The 20,760-nt window shown below is 41.3% G+C and overlaps 1 protein-coding gene across 6 annotated transcripts in view; it reads left to right on the plus strand.

Annotated features, from left to right (window-relative positions):
* iqsec1b (IQ motif and Sec7 domain ArfGEF 1b) overlaps positions 1-20,760 on the plus strand; it is a 274,407-nt gene that overhangs the window by 213,736 nt on the left and 39,911 nt on the right. The gene's annotated exons all lie outside the window — the stretch shown is intronic.

Consider the following 20,760-nt stretch of genomic DNA (forward strand, 5'->3'; position numbering starts at 1 on the left):
TCTGCAGTGCTCCGAGACATTGTCTAGCACATTTGCCAATGTTAGAGAGATTGCTAATCATTTTTCTATCACTGCGTAGTCCTAGACATTTTATCTGCTCACTGATATAAGGGCCTCCAAATAAGTTACTGGGGCAAGATGGATTTCTCTGTAGTTGCTCTATTTTCTCAGTGTTCTGCAGCAAAATGTTACCCATGCTTCTAGCCACACAGCCTAAAGTATGTACCCTTTCAGAGGTGTAGATATTGTAGCATCAAGTTGAATTTTTTTGTTTTTCCAGTTTATTGTAAAGGTCTGAGTTTGTATCCAGGAGCAGTAGAATGTAAAGAGAGGGGATGCAGAGCAGGGTGTACCCATGGATGCCTGGTGTCAGTGTCTTACACTCAGAGCTGTTTTGTAAAGTAGTGAAGAAGTGCTTCCTTCCAGATGCCTCCCTGTCTTTTCTCAAACACATGAGAAATTGACTTCACTTCTACAGCAGAGTGGTGTCAGATCAGCAAACAATCCCTTTTGAAGATGATGTAGTTATTATATATCCTGCTTAAAAAAGCAGTCAGCTGTTGGAACTCCAGCAGAGGCTGACACACATATCATGGAGCCAGTTAGTAAGGTACTTTATATGCAGCCCAGTCAAAAGAAAATATTGTTGGCATTGCACATTAGTGCAAAACATTACTTTTTTGCATTTCATACATATCAACATTTGACGTAGTACCTGAGCAGACTTTGCCATCAGGAGGTGTGTGTGGTGGTGGTGGTGGTGGTGGTGGGGGGAACTCCCAACTATTTTTCCCCTCCCTTCCCTCAGGTTACCTGAACACCTAAAAACAACACACTGTTTGCTTTCAATGGAAAGAGATTATCTCCATTAATTAAATTAAACTGTAGCAATTTAGGGTAAATGCGTCATTTTTGAATAGAATAAAAAAAAATGAAAGGATGAGGAGGAGCATACTTTCAGTGGTGCCATTCAAAGAATGCAGAATAAGCTATTTGCTGTTCACTGCTGTGTGCAAAGGATCTTTCCAGACAGTAGTCACCAAATTACTCGAGTGATAAGAGGATATTTTTTTCTATGGTTATAAAGGGTTCTTCTTCACGGGACATTATGTAGAAAGTGCAACATGTAACTCACCTTGAATCTAAACATATGTGTATCATGTCTCTCTGTTCTAATTTTACCTGGTTGTGATGTCAAAAGGGATATAAGTCTTGGCATAAGTTTCAGCAATCAGGCTCTCAGAGTTATAACAGTCCTGATTTGGTGACAGGGTTGTTATAACCCTCAGCACCTGGTCTGCAATGGCGAGACATTGCTGTGTTTCCAGCAGTGATTGTGCCACCAAATGTTGATGTTTTTAAGCAGGGATAGGGCCTGGAAAAATGGTTGCTTTTTACCAAAACATGGTCACATTTCCAGTTGGAATACTGCCATGAAAGTGATTGTTTTTTTTTTACAGAGACATTTCTGCATTTCCAACGGGGATTGTGCCATTAAAAGTGGGTAACTTAAGCTAACCATCTTAATCTTAACCATAACCAAGTGGGTTTGTGCCTTAACCTAACCACACATTAAGCATTGTTTAAAGGTAAAGAAACATAGAGTTTCAATACACCCACTACAGAGTGTAAAAATGTCATGCATCCATTGTTTGCAGAAACATACAATGCATTTATACAAACTGAAAAAAACTGACAATGCCAGTGGCAACAGTTTTTCTTGTGGGTGGATTTCTATGTCCCTTAGCCCCTGACTGCTGCAATTAACATCAAAAATTGTACCCCTTTTCTACAGTAAGTCATAAGTAAATTACAACAGAAAGGCGTGATACACACATTTAAAGTTAATGTGATTTACACTTTCTACTTTCTGTACAATGTCAACTTTGAAAACACCTTTATAACCATGGAGATAAAGATGCTGTTTATCACTTGATTAATGTGGTGATAGTTGTCTGTACATCCAAGAGTCTATTACAGGCAGCTTGTAGCAAATTTTGCATACTTGTAATGGCACCATTGAAAATATGCCCCTCTCCTCCTTGCAGTTTTGTTTAACTCTATTGAAATATGACACATTTACCATAATTGGCCACAGTTCAGTTTCATTTCATTCTGGAGACAATCTCTTTCCGTGGAAAGAGAACTGTGTGATGTTTTTAGGTGTGCAGGTAACCTGAGGGAAGGGAAGGCAGACAGGGAGGACCTGGTGATGACGATAACACGGCAGGCCCTGTCAGGCTGTTTGGTTTGCAGATATTCACCACAATCTTCCCCTCAGGCCTCAAATTCCTGTAAGTCTTATGTAAAAACATTATTGTCTCTGGAGAATTTTATCCGTTTGAGTCTTGCTGAGTGTTAAGCAAATAGCCAGCAGTACAGTGGTCACCAGTGCTTTCCAGTCCTAACAGTTCACCTTCCATTGCCAAACTCAGGCTAACTAATGGTTGGCAAGGAAATGAGGGCTCACCTCACTAAAACTGTGTTTACAAATGGTTCAAATGAAATCCATCCAAGGTAGTTTCCAGAAAACAATGACTTGAATGGAGTACAGAAATGTTCCTGGCTGTTCTTTTTGATATATTGTAGTGTTCCTGTTTCATCCTTAAAAAGAATTACCAGTATTCCTCTTCATGACATCCATATTTTTCTAGCTTGGGGAAATAACCTCTGCTGAATGTCCACATTTCACTGGAATGGAAAGTTGCTGAGATATTAGTGTTCTTCCTAGTGAAGAAATTAAATTGATCCTTCCAGCTGTGGTTAGGCTGTATATTAGAGGTCCTCCAGGGGTACTTACCACATTGACACACAGGTGAAGTAGGTTAACACGGATGTGTGTACACATGGTACGTATCCGTGTCATCCATGTAATAATCATGAGAGTCACTGTCAGGCAAGTGCAGCAGAAGCATTTAGCTTCTTCCCCTTTGAAAAGCTGCAGTCGTCACACCTTTCACACCCTGCTACACTCTTGAAAAAGGTGCTACCTAGAGCCATATAGGCTTCCTTGGCTTGTTTTCATGGGAGAACCCTTTCTTGTTTCTTGTAGAATCTTTTATTAAGGTTCCACCTGGAATCCTTTCAGAGGGCTTTACCTAGAACCCAGCATATAGGATAATACCTAGAGCCATCTGTAAAAGGTTCCAACCAGAACCCCCCATAACAGGTTCTACAGGAAACCCAGTTATAGTGTAATGGTTCCACCCAGATTCTTTCCACCTATCGAGAATGAATTTAGATTTTAAGAGTTTAATCAAGAACCCATTTAGGAGTTTCTAACTAGAAGTAAGTTATATTCCAAGGGTTAAACTGAGAACTCACCCAGGGGATTGTACTGAGAACCCTTTCATATTCCAAGGCTTTAATATAAAACCCACCCAGGGGGGCTCAGAAATAGTAATTGACTACATTACCCATATATTTCTATCCTTCTGGTTTTAGTTGGGTGTTATTGCGAGGCATTCACAATTTATGTTCTTCTATATCTTTATTATTATTATTATTATTCCGTCCACTTTTTCGGCACTTCATCATTCATACGGAACTTCAATATACCTCAACCGAAAAGCACCATTCAAACTTCAAACTATTCAACTTAATTAGGACAGCTTCTTCATATCATTCATATTTTCTGAAATATTCATTGTTTTTTTGGCATTTTTCCCCATTCATTCAAATGGGCGGAATGTTCAAACTGGCAAAAAGTTCAACTTTCTTCATCATTTTCAAAACCCGTCTCCTACTTCATACATTCACTCAGAAAATTCATTCCACCTTTAAAATTTTCCACATTATTTCAATATTCAAACTTATCCTTCAGATTTCAAATATCTTTCATACTTTTTCAAAAATATTCAAACTTGTCTGAAACTTTATCAAAATGCCAATTTCAACATTTAACATTGATGTCTATGAGAAAGAATGTTCAACCTTGAAAAAAAATCACCTTTTTTCAAGCATCTTCAAAATACTTCTCCTCCTTCATACTTTCATGTAAAACTTCCATCCCACCTTCAAAATATCCCACATCATGTCAGTATTAAAACTTATCTTTCAGATTTCTAATATCTTTTTATCTTTTTGTTTTCAAATTTGTTTGAAACTTTGTCAAAGTGCCAAAATCAACATTTAACATTGGTCCTTATGGCAGAGAATGCTGACAGCTAGAGTGAGGGACACCAAATGGCAATGAGTGCAGACAGCCTCCCATACATTTCTCTTTAGCTTGCCATGGCGTCTACAGCTTTTGCTAGTCACACACCATCTTTGGTGACAATAAAGTAAAAACTGTGGTCTTTCTTATAGTGTGACTTTGGAACCAATCGGATTTACACAGCTCCTGCTGTGGGTCAGAAAGGAAAAAGAAATCCACCAACCTCCCCATATAACTCAATGTAAAAATGATTCAAGAAATTGCTTCAGAGCAGCAGTTCTTGCCTCTCTTTAACCTCTGCTCATTCTCACATGTTACACTTTTCAGACACAAAATTTACACTGTTATGTTCCTCTGGCTGTTTTCTCTCTAACAGTATATGTCTGAAGTGTCTTGGAGGTATTGTCATCGACTGAGGGCCACTTGTTTGAGAGTGGATATTCACCTCAAATCTCTGACATTAACACGCAGATCCAGCACCTCACCCAGCAGTGACTGTTGCCACGGTAACCTATGGGGCCTGCTAGACACACCAACATTCTGACAGACACAGACATGCACACACAGGATTTGGCACATTCAACAGAGAAAATCAAACAACATGCTGCTCGGTAAGCAGTTTTGAACCTAAACCAACACATTTAAGACACTGTTCTGTGTATTTTCTGGATATTATTCGATATTTCAATCACATTCAAACTAATTAGACTCCTTTACACACTTCAACTCTTATTTCTTCACCATCCTCTAACAAATGTAAGCTTTTTTAACAGACTTTCAGATGTTCCACATGATGAGTCATATTAAACATTTTAATGACATCCATGCTAATTAAACTCCCTCACACTTTTTTCAGGTATTGATATTACTTCACTATCTTTTAACAAATTCAAGCAAGCATCGCAGTGTAGCGTCAGCTTTTCAGCAAGCTTAAACATATTCTAGATGATTAGTATCAGTCAAAATTTTAATGACATTCATCCTAATTTAACCTGTTCAGGGTTTTTTTAAGGAATTCATACTACTTTACGATCAAGTCATTCAGGCAAGCATTTCAGCATGGCGTAAACTATTCAGCATGAGCGTTCACACCCGCAGTTTCTTCAGAAATTGCATTCTCTCGTTCCTAATTGAACTCTTAGTCTTACAAATAACCCCTGAAGAACCCTTTCCTCAAAAAAGTTTTTTTCAGAAGCAAATGGCTCTGGGTAGAACCTCAGCCCTTCAGGATAAACCTTTTTGAAACCTTCATTTCTCAGATTGTACATGAGATCATCATTCCTCTGTAACATTTAGTTTGCAGCACACCAGCAGGACTTGCATGTTTGAACACCATCCTGCTTGCCTGCTCAGATTTGTCATGTTTTGGAGGTTTAATCGTTTGGACGGTGAGAACATGGTAGACAGGAGCACAACAAGCTGACACAAATTGTAGTGGAGCGTGGTGTGGGAGGTCTGATCTGTCAGGGGACATGGAGAGGAAGCACTGCTTCAAAAGGTTAGCACAGGTCACATCCAGAGAGTAAGTGTTCAAGGGGAGGAAAACAGATCCCTCGGGGCAGGAAGAGTCAACCACAGGCCGCTTAATCACAAAGTCTAAGTGCTGAGGATATATTAAGACACACAGTTAGCATTTTAGTGGCCCCTGCTCGGCCCTCAGCTCTCTTAAATCTTCCTGTTCCTGACCTTCTGTCTGACTTCCTCTTACTATAGGTGTTGATGTTGGTATGCATGTGGTTAACTTTGTACCTGTTTGTGCTGCTTATGAAGACGCATATTGACAGCTCTGCCAGAAGGGACTCACAGTTAGTCTAATTACAAATGCTGCCTGGGCCTATGGGATAGAATATAGTAATGCACATGTGGTGTTTATTGGCTTAGCAACTATTTGATGTGCCCATGCATGATTTAAGGTCCCCATTTCTAGGCCTGGATCAGCGACTTTATGAGAAGGAAATAGTGCAGATTGAATTTCACATATGGTAGTGATCTCTTTTTGGAGTACTAGGGATTACACTCAATGGAGGCAATGAATGGGAGTCATATGATCAGGCTGGCATTAGTTTTAGGTTTGTGTAGATTGTGTAATGGCTTCAGAGCTCTTTGCTAATAATCCTTCAGGGAGGAGGCTCAAGAGCTCACTTTATAAGAGTGAGAATTTTCTCGACACTGAGGTTCATTTATTGCATCTGAAAGGGCATCAGAATAAGTTAAAACTAAACATTATACACACTAATAACTTAAAACATTTCTATGGCTTGACAATTGCTTATTCATACATCCAGCATATATGAACAGTGGCATTCATTTTAGGTTGTGTTTCTGAAAACCTGGTGAATCTGTAAAAAAAATAAATTAAAAAATATATATATATATATATATATATATATATATATATATATGTTCAAGCAGCCCAGACACTAACTATTACACATTTTAAAATATGGTTTGTTTTTACTGTGTACCCCTTAAGCTTCTTTAAGGTCTCTACCAACTTCAGAGAAAAATGTCTCTCTTTCTAGTTGGCAGAGGCAAGCAAAACTCTTTTCACTTGGTTGTCCCTCCCACATACAGTAGTCATGAATGTTGAAATTAGCTATAGAGACCAACACTCTTTTTTTGTACCAGGCTGTAAACATATTTATTTCTGCTGTTAAGTTAGGCAGTTTGACAAGTGGGTCTATGGGGATTGACTGTGTTTTGGAGCCAGCCTCATGTGGCTCTCTCTCTCTCTCTCTCTCTCTCTCTCGACAGTTTGTGCAATCAGTATGTAAGTAGGCTACCTCACTCATATTTGTGATTTGATTTAAATAGAAAACTCCCTCCAGCCTCTCAGACCTCATGTCTGTCATATGCTGTCTGTGAGCTATTTTTGCTCCCTCACTATTTAACTATAACTCAGTGGGCGTGTCCCACACTGAACTACTTCCCTGTTCCTTGAAGTTCACTCAGGGTGTCAACTGACAGGAAGAAAGCACAGCTCTAGCTCCACGTTCTGCTCCTTTACACTGCTTATGTGAGAGTGTGTTGCAGTAAATAAAATAAAGAAGTATTTAGTGTCAGAGCTGATGTGTGGAAAAGATTATACGAGGAACAAACACAGCATAGAGTTTCAGTTTTAAGGAGTGTGCCATTGGAAGCCAAAAATAATCCCCAATCAGCCAGGGTAATCAAGTGTGTCACACCAGGCTGCCACTCCCTTCCCCTGACAGGCAGGCACACACAGCCGGCACAACGCGAGCACACAACCTGTCTTCCATTTCAGCCTCACAGCTCTCCTTGGCAGAGGTGAAACTGCAGCAGGAGGCCAGGGGGATATACAGCAAAGAGAAAGGCAGCCTTTATTGCACATGCCAACATCAACAGCGCCCAGAGCCAGCACGTAGACAGAGGTGCCGCCTGTCCTTCAATAGCCTCAGTGTGTGTTGTACAGCACAGAAAGAGGGACAGGGCAGGAGCCGGCAGAGGAGAAGACAGGCAGGGTGGTGCCTACCAACCTCACCAACCAGAAGCAGATCCATGATCCTCTGGAAATCCATCAGTGTGACAGAGAGGAGTTGTGTTGCTGCTGCCTGTTTGTGGATTAGAAACTTTCAAGCTCCAGTCAGGTTCTGATGTACTTTACCTGAGTGTGTAAAATGAAGGTAAGTTCCTGTCAGTCATCCTCGCTGTGATTTTCCTGTGGGTTGATTAGATTTTTAAACTTCGAGCATTTCTGCTATTCTTCACCTCAGGGACTGACCGCAAAGATATTTTTTTTTATTCACAGGGATATTAACACCTGAACTCATTAGTCTCTTCCCTAACAAAGTGACACCGTCCTCAGCCAGCTGGCCAGCAACATCTACAACGTTGGTTTTTGGTTGAATTTAGGTTGTGATGTCGGGTGACAAAAAAAGGGTGACAAAAAAAAGTCAGGACAGTGTCTAATACCAATGTCAGTTGATATTGAATAATGACGACAGATGATGTTGACAGTCCACTGGTTTTTAGTTGTGTTGTTAAAAGCCTACTTTGCTGATTTTCAGCCAACTTTGTATCAAAACAGTGTGGGTAGTGTGTGTCAGTGAGCTGTGGTAAACTTCTCTCCATCCAACCAGTGCTTAGATTTCTCAAAAGCGTTACTCACCCCTCTATCTGTCTTTCAACTCAGACCCAAAGCTGGTCAAATGGTAAAAGTAGACAGTCTCGATTGAATATAAATCCAGATTATGTTACTGCACTGCCTGTTTCTCTCCTAAAATGTTTTCAGAAACATAATTAAATGCCCTGTTTTGTTGTAATAGTGAGAATTGGTGAACAGGAAGTGAGCGCCATACTGCTTCCTGCACGGTAAAAACTGAAGCCAAAAAGAACAGAAATAAAATGGTAAAACTAAGCAGCACTGATCAAATACAAACCAAGATTCAGACCATTAAAGCCACTTTTACACAGAGATGGCGCTACAGGGCCACAGCGAAGTCCCCTGTGTTTATGGCCCCTGCATTTTTACATAGACACAAATAATGACAGCATCATTCCGCTCCAGTGTGTAAGTATACACTGCATTGCAGCATCCTGCGATCAAAGGAGGCATGACAGGCGTGAGGTGCAACACGTGAGCGTTGGCCTCTAGCGTGACATAAAACATATGTGTCAGCCGTGCTTTCTAAACAATAACAACAGCATAACATGTCAACCACAGTCATTTACCTTCTCAATTAAGTAGCCTTGCCCTCTGCTCAGGGGGTAAGGAGTTCTTCAATCTCATTTTTTTCCCAGTTTGTGGACATTTAGAGCCACTGTTCTTGTTTGAATCAGCTGCTTTGCTAACAGCTGTTTTTTACATCTCCCATGGTGGATCGCACACATAATCATGTTGTCAAAACGTACACTTGTTCCCCCCATGGTCACATCTTTCCAGCTTTATGTTACACACAGAGCTTGTTACCACCTCTGCTCCTGGCTCAGAGGTGACATCACTTTGTCCCCTCTTTTTCTGAGATTGTAAGTTTTATACAGAACAGCAAGGTGGCATGTCACCCATCAGCGGGAGCATCAGGTAAGGCACAATGCATTCTGGGAGTTGTAGGTTTTCTACTTCTCGAGCCAAAGCATCCTTTCTTTCTGTTTTCTCTGGTCAGGTCGCAACAATTTCAAAAGTATCTGCATCTGCTACTGCAGGGACGGACTAGTTTTATGTGAAGACTCTTTACATCGGTGAAATACTTCTTTAACAAAGAATGACATTGACATTTTATGTCAATCTTCTCTCGTTTCCTGCGTCGGACTGTCCTGGTAGACCTGAACCATGGGGTTCAGCTCTCTTTGTAGTTGATAACAGATGAGCCCACCCTTCATATTTTAGTCTTGTGTCTGCAGCACATGATGTACAGCTGCTCCTCCTATGCCCCCCATTCCTCTCCCTCATTTAGGCTATAGATAAAATGCCCTTGAAAGCAGCGGGGGCAGTAGGTGGATACATAGCCTGTCATGACCGCTCAGCCAGCATCTCAGACTGCATAATTTTACCCTGATGGCCATGCTCAGAGCGGACAGTGCAGGGTACTGCCCATCAGTCACTGTGGCAGCAGCTCTGCCTGCCTGGTGCTGGTGATGAGCAATGGATGGCAGGGAGGGGACATCTAGGGGACAGAGAGGAAGAAGGACCTGTGGGGCGCTGCTGCAAATTTAGCTTCCCTTCATTTCTCCCTTGTTACCCTGCTCACCTCCGGCCTGCTCACCTCACCTCATCAGACAAGGCTGGAGGCAGCCTCTTTGTCATCACAAAAAGTGACATTTAAGAACTGCTTCAGTACTTCAGTGTTTTCATCAAAAATAAGATAAGATATCCGTTATTAGTCCCACATGGGGAAATTTGAAAAAGGTTTTGCAAACTCAAATTATACCCTCAGGGAATGTTCGATGTGTTGTACATGGGCTTTATTCGTCATTTTTTGATAATTTTGGCTGTGTTCATGCATATTGAATACATTTTGGCAAGATTGTTTTTGTTTAATCTTGGAATTTCTAGCTCAGCTCCTACAATAAGTTTAAGATACATTGTAGAAACTAAATTAGCTGTTAAGGTAAAAAAAAAAAATGCTCCATTGAAACCCATTCAAACAGACATTTTTGATCCCACAGCCATCAAAGCGTAAAAACACGCATTGTATTATTTCTGGGTGTCATTCTGGGCGTTTGTCTTCGAATTTGTCATTTTGATTATTTTCCATATGATGACAATTTTGACCATATTTGGCATATGGAGAAAACACATGCTATTTCCACTAGGTGCAGTGTCACAATCAATGTTGCTGCTAATAATTGACATATTCCAGACTGTGATCAGCAATATCAATCTGCTTGCATGTAGTATATTGAAAATATTTATTTTTTGTGTTTTTCATCTAAAAACATAGTAGCATCATGACAAAAACTTGACATTTAAAGGGTTAAAATTCTGAAAATTCATGAATATATTATATTATGATTAGGACTGATGGTTGTTTAAAGAATCTCAATGAAAGCAGAAATCATATTATTAACTATTAATATTTTTCAAATCTTGATTTTGAAATGGCAGTTTGTACACAGTGATAGCAATTTGTGGTTTTTAGAGTGGGCCCTAAGGGTTAATTTCACATCCAGAGGGTGTGAAGGTGCAGACTGTAACAGCTATGAGAAGAAGAAATATGTTTGAACAGAAGGACTCTCAGTTTCTGCAGAAGTGTGTGGAATATTCAGGGGAATGAAATCTTGGCAGATTGAAAAGTTTCCACTCCATCTGGAATTAAATCCCATTTCAATAGTTCGGTGCACCAGGTGCCAGGAGCAAAGAGTTTCCCACAGAGAGCTGCCTGCAGAGCAGACACAGACAGACAGACAGTGTATTGAGTCAGGTTCGGGGTGTTTGTGTAGCTGTAAGGCGCTGCTCCAGACAAACCACAACCTTGGACCCTCAGTAAGAATCAGAAAAAATCCCATGAAAACCTCAAACCGCATTTTCAAACTCCTGCAAATGGGCAACACCCAGAGCTGTCTGACAAACTTAAGTTCTTTCCCAGCCTGTCAGTGGCTGTTCTCTAATTCAGTGGTTTACAGTGTTTGCCATGCTGTTTTACCAGAACATTTGCTTTAGTTGTAAGATGAAAAGTTGGGGGTGATTTTTGACCTTGGAAACACCAGTTGACCGAATAACCTCAACTCAAAGTCCACTGACTTTGCTCATCTCCGTCAGCAGACTGGGCTTTGCTTATTTGCCATGCTGCTGGAGATTTTCAAACTTCCATAATTCCATCATTGGGACTGTTAACCTTTAACTCTGCATGTATCACTCCACTTCACGGCCATTCAAAATCCGTTAATTAGTTGTAAGAGTGACAGTGGGATATGTTTTAAAAGTGGGATATGTTTATAGTACGGTGTAAGTATAGGTTCAAACAGCTAGTTGGCGCTGTTCACGTAGCTGTCAGTTGGTCAGGTTGAGGGAGGAGAGAGAGAGGGAGAGGAGTGGGGGCGAGCAAGAAAGGACGGGAATTTTGAAGTGTGTCTTGAGCTGACTGTACGTGCACTGAAGTTACTAAAACTTATGAGGAAGCCCAGGAGGGGGCAGCTGTGACGGAGGATTTTGGTAAACCGCCGTTCACTGGGAGTAAACCAGCTGTTACAGATGTTACAAGGATGTGCAGTGAGACAGGGGCACACTCGTCTGACACTATCCACAGCCTGAGAGACACCGACACACACACACACACACACACACACACACACACACGCTGTCTGACACGAGGTAACGGAGATCACTGCGATGATCTGCCTGTTCAAACTAACTTAATCACATAGGCTGCCAAAGTGTCTGTTAACAGACTCTGATTTGACTGAAAACACAGAGATAAATATTGCCTAGCAACACCTGTTGTGTCCAGTGGTTGCGGAACTATTTGTGTCGGCGGAGCCAAAAAAAATCATTAATTAAACAAACAAATTATAATGTGCTGTCGCTTGTTACTATTAACAAATAAAAGACGCTTGTAGAACTGTTGTATAAAATCACGGCTGTGTTTCGGTCGTAGGCATGAGGCCGTAGGCCAATATAGGAGCACAGCATCACTCCCTCTTCTGTGATATTGCTTAAATAATGTTTTTATGCTAAGAAGGTCAGAAGTGACCATATTTGGACAAGAGGTTGGAACAGTGGAGGACAGACAGCTTGTCACTCAAAGCTGCCTTGCCCTTATTTCTGCCCAACTGAAAGCCACACTGCCAAACACATTTGTTAGGAAATAAATTCATCCCTGCACAGTTTTCATGAATGTTGAGATTAGTTATAGAGACCGAAACCGTTTCTGCACCAGGCTGTAAAAATGTTTATTTCTGCTGTTCAGTTTGGCATTTTAACATGGAGGTCTGTGGGGATTGACTCTGTTTTGGTGCCAGCCTCATGGGGCCATCAGAGGAACTACATTTTTTGGCACTTCTATATTGGCTCCATTTTCAGGTTGCTGCCTGGTTTGATATGCAGTTTATTTAAAACGTCTCGTCCACCATATACATGTGTGCAAAATTGTGTGGAACCAAATAACCACAATGATCCAAATCTGCAAATGTAACTTGATAATGAAGTGATATTTTAGTTGCTGATGCAGAAATCAGTACTCCTTCAGCTGATCTCATCCCTTCCATTCTCCCCCTCCCTCTGTTTCTTCTTCTCCACCCTCACACATAGCCACTGTTCAGCCACTCTCAGACACAGAGCGGCACGCTCAGCCGACTCGCTCTTCCTGGAATAGCAGATTGTTTATGAATACTAATGAAGCCGCAGCTCATCCAGCAGCATCTCAGGTCTACGTCACTGTGAGACTCTCTTCTGTTTTCAGTGCAAACTCAACATGTCAGGATGTGTTGTGTGCCCTGTGTGAGGCAGAGGCGCCTGGGAGAGGGAGCTGTTTGCTTCACTGAATCTTATCAGCATTATTTGTTAAAATCGGAATTTTTTTTTTATGGACATAATCTCAGTAAGTGTGACTTCCTGAGCCGGCCGATGGTGCAGTGTCACTCTCTGTATCTGTGGAGGACATCTGAAAAATGCATGCTGTCGTAAATCATCAGATAGCATCAGGGTAGCTTAGATTGTCTGTGCAGCACTCAGACCTGACAATAACAAACACTGACGATAGGAACTGATGATAAAAGCTCAACCCTGCGCTGGAGCACAAATACAGAGAGGAGAACCTTGCACCATGGAAGGATTTATGCCTGGGCCTGACACTGATTGATTCTGAGTCAGAAGCAGAGCTATACCTTACTTTCTCCATCTGATACAAATCTGTCTGGATTACTTATAGGATAAATCTGCTCCATCTGGTAAATTTGGGTCTTAGTTTAGTTGTTTTGGCCAGCATCCCTTTCAGTAACAATTGCATTTCAGTCACATAGGTAATCGCAGAGATCTGGGAAAGAGGCAACCTCATAAAAACAAGTCAGATATGTTACAAAACACAAAGCAGGTTTTAAACAAGGCCCGAAGTTAGCCCAATGGAAAAAACAAAACAAAAAGGCAAAGACAAACTCATTCTCCTGCAGCATCAGCGGGCTTTTAAAGTTACTAAACCCTGAAACACTTTTTTTTTGCTTTTGACCACCGACCATCTATTTATTCTCCGTCTCACATAGAGAATAAATAGATGGTCTGTATGGGGGTTGGATTTTTTTTTACAAGTCACCCATTTACATTTTATCAAGGCCCAAAGTTTAACATATTTAAGGGCGGGGCTGCTTGAGTGACAGGCGGTCTGTGAGTCGTCCCTACTGGTCGCTACAGTCTGTGAGTCAGATCCACCCCACACTCCTCCACAGCTCCACCACTAAATATGGTCACTTCCGGTTTCAAAAAACCAACAAAGCAACGGACAAAATGCCAGCCTCTTCTCACTCTAAACTCATCATATAGTGCCGCTCTGTCAGTGCTTTCAGCAAGTGAACCCTGGTAATCTGTGCAGAAAGCTAGCACTCTCTGTGTCCTCTGCAAACATCCTTCACTGTTTAAATCTTGACTTCCTGCTTGAACTTTGACTGACTGTCCTTATCATAGTTGAGTGCATAGGTTTTATGTGTAATGAGGATTTATTACAGACAGGACACGTGTGCACACTTTCACCTTGTGCTTTGGATGATTGGGCTAAACGCTCAGTTTGTTTACAATCTGATCCCCTGCCATACAGTACAATGATATCTTACTGATGGACAATAGAAGACCCACCTGTAAAAACTATCCTTTACATCTGCATCAGTCTTTTCTGAGGCAGCTCAGTGTTTACTCACAGTGCTGTGGCTTGATGGTGTTGGTTTGACACTCCATGTGAGCCTGTGGACTGCTCAAGAACAGGACGGAGGAAGAGTTACAGCAGGAGGATTAACAGAGATAAGCTGAAAAACTGCACAGTGGTCAGAGAGGCTGCCACAGCAGAGCGTAAACATGGAACAATACATTTTATGTATGACTGCACTTAATGGGTGTATATATGTGCATATGTATGAATGCTTGTATGGAGTCGCCACTTATCCTTAGGTAATGTGTTGTGCATCTTGTGTGTTTCACACTGGCCAGATGCAACATTGGAGCCAGTGGTTAGTTAACCCTTTGAAAACTGAACAAGTTGGCTTGATATGTGTGTGTGTGTGTGTGTGTGTGTGTGTGTGTGTGTGTGTGTGTGTGTGTATTTCCACAGTATGTGTCCCTATTTATTTAAAGCAAAATTTCAGGTAATTTTCTTGCCATCTTTTACTTATTTCTTGCCATTTGTTCATTGTCTTTCCAGCATGTTTTCTAGAGAAATCAAACAGAGCAATAAGAAGGAGCTCTTTGGCTAAAAAATGTGAAAATAGTTCAAAACATGGGCTAAACCAAGGCAAGTCTCTTATCATAAGAAGAGTGTTACAGGTTTTTTTTTATGGTTTAATTGCTTGTGAAAGGCATCTGAATGCAGCACAAGAAAACTGATGTTTCAAATGGTTACAGTTTCTGTAATTCCCCCCCCCCTCTCTCTCGGCTTGAGGCTGAGAGGGCAGGGCCACCGCCTCCCTCTGAAGGCCACACGTGGGTGGGTTCTAAGCTCAGGGATTACAGGGTTGAACTGGAGCCAAACAGCTTGGCAGCAGACAGCCAAAGACACAGTCCGCCTGCTGACCCAGGCCTGGGCTGGGCCTGGGCCACGCTCACTTTGGGATTGGTGACTCAGCTGGAGGCCAGCCAGAGCACAAGGGCAGTTGTTGCCTGGATGTTTGTTTTCATGTCAAAATGAACTTATTCCCTGGTGTCTACAAACAGGACATGACTCTTACGCAGGAGATAATTATAAATGTGCTGACAGATTATTGGTGTGCCCAACGCTCTGGTAAAAACATGATGCAGTCTTTGCTCTATGTTGGTGCAGGTTAATGGGAAACAGCACTAATGACTGCACTAAGTTATTTAAATAGCGTGCCTGGTGTTTGTGTAATTTAGCTCTGGCTCATAATTAAAGTGAAGTGGATTGTAGAAAGAATCAGGTCAAACATAATCTCATTGTTTAAAATACAGCAAACACAAACTCAAACCAGCCCTGGAAACAGAAATGCTGCTTTTATAAACACACTCAGTATGTTTACATGATGTTAGTAAAGATGAATTATGTTGTTACTCTGACTAAAACTGGACTTTTTAATACATGTAAACATGTCTTACTGAAATCATACTAAGTTGACTTTCTTGAAGATGGACTAAAACACCAAGATAATGCTGTTGGGGGCTGATAAACTCTTTCCTGTGTACGCCTCAACCGGACCTGAGCTGGCCTAGGCGATCTGCACATGCTCCATAGTCCCTGCGCTGCACTTTGGCCATGAAGTCAAACATCATAAATTCGTAAAAGGAAAGCTAATTAAAAAAAAAAAGAAGGGAAGAAAACAAAACAAGATAAAGGTACTATGTAAAGCGTAGAGTACATAAGAAATGTGCAGCGTCAGAAAGTTATCCATGTCTTCACTGTTCAACATGCAACCTGTTTTCGCCTTGCCAGTTTGTTTGGTTTGTGACATAACTGGTCAACCAGAAAAAGGTCCAATAGAAATTAGCTGAAAGGGGGCAAATCTTTACCTACCGTGGAGAAATACCCTGGTGTTTGTATACTGAGACAGGCACAGGAGTCCAATTTAAGTAGCCTGCTTCGCCATCTTGTCCAAATATTGTCACTTCTGGTTCCAAAAAAACAGAAGTGAAAACCAGTTTCTAAAAACTAGGATGGATGAAATAGTGAACTTGAGGCTTCAAAGTGGCCGTCCACAAACCAGTGAGTGATGTCAGGGTAGCTTTGTCCTTTTTTTACTGACTGGCTGTTACCACCAGTGTCCACTGCTGCTGCATACTACTACTGCTACTGCACTGCTGCTCAGAGAGAAAAAGTCCTTGCGTGTTTAAAGCTGAAGGTGGTGAATGTTTTGCATATCTGCTGGATGAACTGTTTGAGTATCGATTAAAGACTGATTGTGTCCCGTCATGTGGAGTGACGTGATGGGACTCAATCAAACAGGTGATAAGGTGTGGTGTAATAATATATGCGTTGTGCCAGTCTAATTCTCAGCGAACACCTTGTGCTTCTAATTAGTGCTGTTGTTGTTTTTGGCTGAAGACAGCAGCATCTGGGGAGGTGTCCATGCAGACACATTAGTCTCCTGCTACCCCACTCACACACACCGGTCAATTGACTTAGCAAGCAGACCAGAAAAACCAGTGTCTGTTAACGACTCTATTTCAGTCCTTGCTGAATGAGAAGCAGTCTCATGCAATATGTGAAATATATCATCACCGTTGGAGTGGCATGTTGTCACCCAGAATGTAGGAGGTGTGCAGGGAGGGCTGGATAGATTTGGACATTGTATATGGAGGCAGAGGGTTGTGTAGGAGGACAGCAGTGTCCTGCTGGTGGTTATATTTGGCGTGGAGCTGTGACACCCTCTGTCCAGTCTGCAACTGATGCAGGGATTAATACAAGGATGACAGGTCCTGCTGCTTCCACTCAGTGTCTGGGCAGAGTGTGACAGGTGCGTCTGCAAACTCACACTGAAAGCATCGATTCAGATTTATTTAGCTACTCTAGAAGGAGCAGCTGTCTGATGAATTCCTTTGTGGCCTTTTAAGTGAGACCGATAGGTAATATAAGATGACCAATGGTGGCCATTGTGAGAGTAAACCTATTGTGACGTAGACACCTCGGAGGTCGTGAGGGGAACCTGATGCTAAGTGATATGTTTGAACACAGCATAGTTGCACGCTTCATGATGTTAATGTTCTCTGTATGGAAATCAATCACCCTGAAAAACTGTGCATACAAACAAAAACATGCCATTTTACTTTTGTAATCAACACAGCTGAGTACATTTACATGCACAAAATTTGCCCTTATTCTGAAAAAGATTGTTTATATGGTTAATGAAAATGAACATTTCACAAACACTCCTGTTTACTCCTGTAGACAGCTCTACATACTCCGACCAATGTGCCCTGAAATGTTGTTTATGATGTCAAAACACAGAGAATTAGAACAGATTGCGCCGCTTGTCACTTTGCTTCAGTGCATCAAAATTGGATATTCATAGCTTCTTAGCGGGGTTGGACTTGTTGGGCTCTCTTTCCTTCCTTCAGGTTCAATATCCAAAAACCTGTTGATATCCAAGTCTGTCATAATCTTTGAGTGCAGGCATGTTTGTCCTTCCGAAAAGAAATGTGGGTTTTTTTTTGCTTTTGCATGCATTGTTGGTATGCAACGTAAAAACATGCAACATATCCATGACAACGCACAGAGCCGACCGTAAACAGACAGATGTGCTGCAAACTGCAGTAAAAACGCATATTCCGAACTGGCTGTATACATGCCCAAATAATGCCCCAAAACCTGTCCTTGTTTTTTTGAAATCACTTCTTCCAGTTTTAATGTTTATTTCATCCATCTAAAGGGTCACTCCCAGTTTTAAATGTGTCACAGAGCCATATGTGATGAGTGCTTCCCCTTTAGCATGCAGCACAGACTTAGACTCATCTGTGGGGTAAAAATATATCCCTCCTCTCCTAACTACTGTACAGTCTGCCTATTCACTGTCAAGATAGATGAGAGGGACAAAATTAACCCAAGGTCCGATCAAAGGCAGCTGTCTTTAGCTCTCCCTCTTTATTCAGGCAGATGTAGTGGGTGTGAACTGCTGCTGCTTTACTAACGCGCTGTCATCATTAATGCTAAAAGGAAACAGTGGGCTCAGACAGAGTTGGACCGGCTAGCCTCACTGTTTCTCTGATGTGACCGGACCAAGGATCAACACTTTGTAGCAATGTTGGGCCCTTTCTGTTCTGTGCATCATTTGGTCTCCATTCATGTTTTTTATGGTATTTCTCTGAGCTTTGGGCCTACAGAGATCACATTTTGTGGCGTGTTCCAGACCCCCCTGAGCTCTCTGCTGTGCAATTTTCACAGTCACACTCTCAGAATGGGGTCAGGGAGATTTTGTCCACATTTGTCCTCTGAGAGATCATCTTAACTTCTTTGATCATTAACCATAATGAACTGTACACTCTCAGTATCTCTCTGTGCTGCACTTTACATGAACCCTCACCATATGGGAAACATTTAGCTCTTTTATTAAGTGCTGTAATGGCCCATAAGAGGTATTCTGCTCCAACTCCCTCTTCATTCTGAATTATTAAATACTGTAATTAGGGTTATTTTCCACGTTATATAGAGACATTTTGAATTTGTTTTCTTGAGGCATGCCAGCACCGAAGATGTATATATCTTACCAAAGCCTAAAGCTGTACTTTGCAGATTTGTGTCCAGCTTTGTATCAAAACGATGTGGGCAGTATGTGGAGATGAACTGCATCAAACCTCCCTCTATCTAACCAGTGCCTAGATATCCCTAATGATGTAATAAATGTCATTTTGAGATGTTTCATTGGCTCTTGGGGCGGTAGCTCTGCATTACAGGCTGTACTTCCGCATACTGGTGTTGCCCACCGACCATGCTGCCACCGCGGACACAAAGAGTAGACAGCTGATCAAGAGACAGACCTACCCTTCTCTTTCTTTCAAACTCAGACCTAAATTCTGTCAAACAGTAAAAGTAGACAGTGTTGATCAGATATTAATCAAGATTATGTTATTGCTCTGCATATTTCTCACCTCAGATGTTTTCAGATACATCTCTTAACTTACAGTTTCACTGCCATACTGCTTCCTGCATAATGAAAACAGAGACCGAAAGATTTATACCAAACAGTAAAACTAAGCAGCACTAATCAAATATAAATCAAGATTATGTTCCATTGCATATTTCTCACCTCAAACATTCAGAAACATGTTTTGGCTTAAGGTTTAACCTATGAACCCTGTCGTGGATCTGTCATTACAAATGCTTGATTGTACTGACAGGCATGTTCAAACCCACACTTGTTGATTTATAATGAATATCCCAATGTCTAAGAAAATACGAAATAAGTCAGGCTGAATTAATGGAAAGGTGCAGCACATTAGACTGAAAACATCTAGAAAGCTTCCATTTCATGTATTGGTGCAGACATGAAAACATACAGTAGCATCATGTGTTTATAAACTTCAGTGTGTTGGAACAAGCACAAACATAAGTACAACTAAATCTTACAAAGAACTGTACAGCCATTTAAATGTACAGCCATTTAAAGCAAAATGTAAGGGTTCAAGGGGTTAAGTGTAACATGAGATTCGTCCAGCTGCCATTGTTTTAAATGGACAAGGTCACCTACCAGCAGCACTGATGCATTCTGGTAGTTGTAGCTTTTATTTTAAGTCAAAGAACAATGCCACAGTCCTTTTCTCTGTTTTCTCTGCGTATGTGGCACCAGTTTCAAAAGTGTCTGTGTCTTTCTGCTGCAGAGTAGGTTGAGTTTTAATGTAAGGACTCTATTTATATCAGTGAAATACTTTTTTAAAGAAACAAACATTTTGAGGCTCTTGCAGTCATGGCAGATTTCTACCAAAACCAAAGCTGTTAGCTGTGTTATCTCAGTGTTTTACGCTGCATGGTTGCTTCGATGCGATAACATCTTTGGTCCACTTGATACACGCCTGTTGTTTGGGTAATGATGTCATTATATGGAAATGGATAGGCCTGTCATTGCTCACTTTTTGGGCCAAGGCATGGGAATAGGAGTGGGGTGAAATCACTCTGAACATCAGAGTTCAGGGCGCAGGGATGGGTGGGAATGTGAGTCAGATATTCCCTATTAACTTGGTTGTTTGTTTGAAGGATAGCTCAGCGGGTCAACTGGCTCAGCAGCTGCTGCTTGTTGTTCACTGTCTGTTGGAATCATGGTGATAGTATCATTTAAAGCACTCTTTCTGTGCTTTTGATCAGCAGTTTAAAAGTAATGATTCTGTCTTCCATATGAGGCTGCAGGTTGACATCTGAGAACAGTTGTAATGAGGCAGAGATACACAACTACATAACAGGAGGCCAGGAGCCAGTCACAGAAGTCCCATATATGTTTCTAGGGTTTTAGGACATTTCCAGGATTTTAGCATGTTTCTAGTTTTTCAGAAGATTTCTAGGATTTTAGGACAT

This window comes from Plectropomus leopardus, chromosome 2 (assembly GCF_026936395.1).
Source record: "Plectropomus leopardus strain MGB_pleo_1.0 chromosome 2, ASM2693639v1, whole genome shotgun sequence".
In the NCBI taxonomy this organism is placed as follows: domain Eukaryota; kingdom Metazoa; phylum Chordata; class Actinopteri; order Perciformes; family Serranidae; genus Plectropomus; species Plectropomus leopardus.